Here is a 4771-nt window from a genome sequence, read left to right as displayed (position 1 = left end):
TTTATTTATTTATTTATTTATTTATTTATTTATTTATTTATTTTTAATTTGTAGAGGGTAAGTGCACTCCACTCACTAGGGAGAAAAACGGAGGGAGAAAGCAGTCCTCAGTCCCTTTTCTATGTCTCTATCTTGTCAGGACTTGGATCATGCATGCTCACATGCTAAATGTACATTCAAGCTGCTGGGGCTGGGATTCAAACCTTGGATGACCATGTAGGATTCAGCTCCCTTAACTACTAGGCTATGGGGCCAGTCTTGGAATGAAGGTATTTCAAACAAGGTGATGCATTTCAGAAATACTGCTTCCCAGATACCAGGTCGTAGTGCTCCGAGAAGGCAAGTGCATGAGGAGCATATCCTGTGCTCATGCCCACATGCTGCTCCCCTTCCAGATGCTCTTCCTTCAGTTTCTTTAGGAAACATGAAAGCGTTAAGTGAACAAGTGGATCACAAAAAGGCTATGATGTTTAAAATCTTCTTTTTCTAAGGATATCAAGGCCATGGAATTTGGCTTGGAACCTCCCCCCTTCAAGCATAAAATTACATGACGACAACGCCGTTTTTACTAAGAGTACAAGCCAGAAAAACTCCTTTTCAGCAGTTTTCTCCACGGCAGATCAATTTAAGAGGCTATTATCATCAATGCAATTATGTGCCACTGTGTTCCCTAACAGTCATCGAATGTGGCCCACCGAGATAAGGCAAGGCCCTTTTAAAAGTACGGACAAGTCAGTGAAAAGAAAGCATGTGGCAATTGTGTTCTCAACAATACATTTCAGATACTAAGCAGTACTGAGCCAAATTTTAGATGCAAAAAAAAAAAAAAAGTGATACAACAAAGTGTGATATGAGCCTGTTTGAGCAAGTTAAAGCATAAAATTCAAATATAACATGCTGACCATATGGCCTTCTTTCCCGAGAAGATAATGCTTTTCTAACAATTAAATCCCACACATTTCTTTTTATCTAGTTAACTATGCATCAGAAATAATTTTTAAAGTTTTCTACTCACCAAGGAGAAATGAAGGCTATAGTCTGAAAAAGAAAGAAGAAATAAAAAAGAGTTAGTTTCCTGGTTAATAGGAGTTACTCGTTCATTCTAGCCATTTGGTTTCTCTTTGGCACTAGTTGATCATGTCTATTTTTTTTTCTTAATTGTTCAAGGTTTTCTTGATATCTTTTTATCTAGATGATAATTTATTTTTTTAATTTTAGTTTTTTTGCTCTAGGGCTTATGGAGGTGGGGAAGAGAAGGGAGGGTGAAATGATAAATCATCACCCAGGAGGGATGACCATGTTGTAATCCGTCTCCTCCATTCTTCTCTCGGGACTTTTTGGCATGCACATACACGTTCCTGGTGTGATTTTCAAGCCGCTGGGTGTGGGACTTGAACTGCATGCTCTGCCATGTGAGATTCAGCTGCCTTAACCTTCATGTCACCTTCTAGCCCAATGGTAACTTCTTTTTGGCTCTACTCACCAGCTTTCAACAGTGCCCTACCCTTACTCTGCTGTCAGTTGATAGTGCAGTGTGGTTACTGAACTAGGGTTGGCATCTGGCCCCCAGGACTCTGCATCAGTCAGCTGCCCCTGTGTAGCCTCAGTGTTCCCCTCTCCCTGAAGCAGTCCCCTCTGTCCATCTTGCCCAGAGACAGCCTTTTAAAACCTGCCTTGAGGCAGCCCCCTCATCCCACTTTTCCAGCTTAGTCATTACACAGCTTCATCATTCCTATTAATATAGCTCTCATGTGCTTTTTTTAAAAATATGTATTACGATTATAATTTACATACCATAAAATTCACCTGTTTAAAGTGTACAATTCAATGTTTTCTAGTATATCTACAAAGTTAGCGTCCATCACCATAATCTATTATTAGGATATTTTCATTATCCAAAAGGAAACCCCATTAGCTTAAGATCCCCAGTCTCATCCTCTCCCCACACCATGGCAGTCACTAATTTACTTTCTATTTCTATGGATTTGTCTATTCTGGACATTTCATATAAAATAGCCCATATAATATGTGGCCTTATTTTAATTGTCTTTTTCACTTAGAATAGTGTTTTTGAGGTTCATCCATGTAGTACTTCGTCCTTTTTCTCGAGTGGCTAATGTTCCAGTGTATGGATATATTACATATTATTTACTCATTGCTCAATTGATGGACATAGCTTTCATGTTATTGTCAGAGTGGTCAGTATGGAAGTGGTCCCTAGGGCCATCAGGCGGCCATTTAGTCGTGGATAGACACTACATTCAGCTGTCATTGCACATCAGCACTGCCGAAGGGTGGGACTACGTTTTGATTGTCGTGATTCTTATTTCTTTTTGATTTTTAAGAGTTTTTTTTCTTTCTTCCATGAGAGTGAGAGAGAGACAGAGAAAGATGAAGAGAGAGAAGTACACCCAGCAGGGGATTCACACCACGATTCCCCAACAAGCTATAGCCAGATAGGATCATGGGCATGCCCGATGTTCATAGGGACACCTCGGGATGTAAAAGCAGGACCTTCCCCTATGACTTTGGCATCACAGAACACTGCGTTATCACTTTGTCACTATAGTTGTCACAATTTTTAAATAGCTAGTACAGTATATAATGTTTCTACCACTACTGTTGTCCTAGTCTTGATAAGACTAGATATTTTAAACAAAATACAATAGTCTGCAGCACATAATTATAACAAGTTGTTATAAATTGTTGTTTTGTTATAAATCGTAAAGTTGACTTGTGAAGCAGATTTGATGCCAAAGAAGAAAAAATAGTTCCAGTTACTAAGGAATTTTAAATCTCCTTGGGCAAGTCTACAGCTTATGTTACTTAAATTATTATTTTTTTTAATTTTGCTATATGACATTGCATTCCCCAAAGAGAGACAGGGAGAGAAAAAGAGAGAGAGAGAGGGGAAAAGTATCCCTTGGGGGATGGCCATGCCGCCCTTCTCCTCCATTCTTCTCTCAGGATTTTGGCGCACATACGTGTGCACACACACACACACACACACCAATCATGCTTTTTCAAGTCACTGGATCTGAGACACAAGCCAAGCAGTTGACCATATGGGATCCAGCCACACCACTCACCACACCAGAAGCTGGCCCACTAACATTACTCTAATGGTGAAAGAATGAATGCATTCCCCCCAGTACTGGGGGAAATGATATCTGTTCTCTCCACTCATATTTAACATTGTACTCAAAATCTTAGCTAATGCAATAAGAAAAGAAAAAGACAAGACATAGGAATTAGAAAAGAAAAATATAGAATTCACACACACATACACACACACACACACACACACACACAAACACTAACAGAGCTAATATGTGGGTTTAGGTCACAGGATAGAGAGTTAATATTCAAAAAATAATAGTATTCTTATACACTGAAAATGAACAATTGTAAATAAAACTTAAAAGATACTCTACATAATGCCAAGCGTCTACTTGAGCAGTTATATAAAAATAACTGGGAGACAATCTGTTGAGTAACACATAAAGTCACAGCATGCAGCGGGGTCCAGTATAACATACAACACGGCAGCAAGGAGTGAGAGGAGGCTGAATATTGGGCCAGACATGATCACTCGAGGGGCCTGGGGATAGGGAACTGCCTTTTTGCAGGAATAACTTATTGCAAGAGTCCACACCTTCCACTTCCCCCCAGAAAACAAGGAAAATGCTGGAAAAAGTTACTTGCAGTATCTGCCTAGTTGCTGAGCAAAGGGGGAAAGCCAGGAACGGAAACCTCTCATATCTCAAGAGGGTTAACAGAAATGCTCAAAACTATCTTCCAATGTAATGCCGACTCATTTAAACATAAAGTGAAACCCAATAATATGCACCAGCTCTGGAGCAGAGCTGCAGGCAGATGCATGCGTCAAACCAGACTAAAATCATAAGGAAAGGACTAGCAGATGTTGTAATGGTTATGTCGCTGGACTCCCACACTGTCGACTAGTCCCGGACCTGGCGACTTCAAACTCACACCAGGCGTGTGTGTGTGCATGCTCAAAATCCTGGGAGGAGAAGGAATTGGGACATGGCCATCCTCCTTTGGGGGGGGGGTAATTTCTCACCTTCTGTCGCTCTATCTCTCTGGTGAGAGTACATGAAAATCTCTCAAAAAAATCACAAGGGAAAAAGCCAGTCAGGTGTAGAAACAGGGGCACACTTCGTCAACGGCTAGTTAAATAAATGACTAGGCATGATTGAATAAACCTAATCAAACACAATAACTTAAAATTTAACTTCGAACTAACATTTAAAAAGCAAGAATACACTAAAGAGTGGGTATTACAAATAGATAAGGCATTTTATTGTTTGTGATTCACATGTGACAGTATAAAACCACAGCCTTCAGTTTCTCCAAGTACAGAATTAGAGCAAACACTAGACAACCAAATGTTCTTTAAGGAAAATCTTTAGTAAGTGAACCCTTCCTTTAGCCCAAGGCTCTGATACAGATGGCTACTATAAAACTGAGCAAGAAATTTGAAACTGCAAGAAGCAGATAAAAAAAAAAAATAAGTGTGGGGGAGGTTGATTCATGTGGACAGATCCAAAAAGCAGGGTCATTGAGAAGCTTGCGCAATGTCCTTCCTGGTTTCTGTTTTCTCTCTCTCTCTCTCTCTGTAGTATTTAAGACAGGGTCTCACTGTGTTACGATCCTCCTGCCTTGGCCCTCTGAATAGCTGAGAATGCCCAGCTTTTAGGGTGGACTGGGAATTAAACCTGGGCTTCCCATGTGCCCTCAGCCTGCTGAA

General features: G+C 40.2%; 1 protein-coding gene across 1 annotated transcript in view; it reads right to left on the bottom strand.

Annotated features, from left to right (window-relative positions):
- Positions 1–4771, bottom strand: part of PTPRE (protein tyrosine phosphatase receptor type E) — a 178786-nt gene that overhangs the window by 101201 nt on the left and 72814 nt on the right. The window contains 1 exon segment of the mRNA XM_006146917.3: positions 1016–1038. The gene's annotated coding sequence lies outside the window, so the exon portion shown is untranslated.

This window comes from Tupaia chinensis, unplaced genomic scaffold (assembly GCF_000334495.1).
Source record: "Tupaia chinensis unplaced genomic scaffold, TupChi_1.0 Scaffold000197_1, whole genome shotgun sequence".
Lineage (NCBI taxonomy): Eukaryota > Metazoa > Chordata > Mammalia > Scandentia > Tupaiidae > Tupaia > Tupaia belangeri.
Note: the sequence above shows the minus strand (reverse complement) of the source record. Positions and strands in the feature narration are given on the sequence as shown.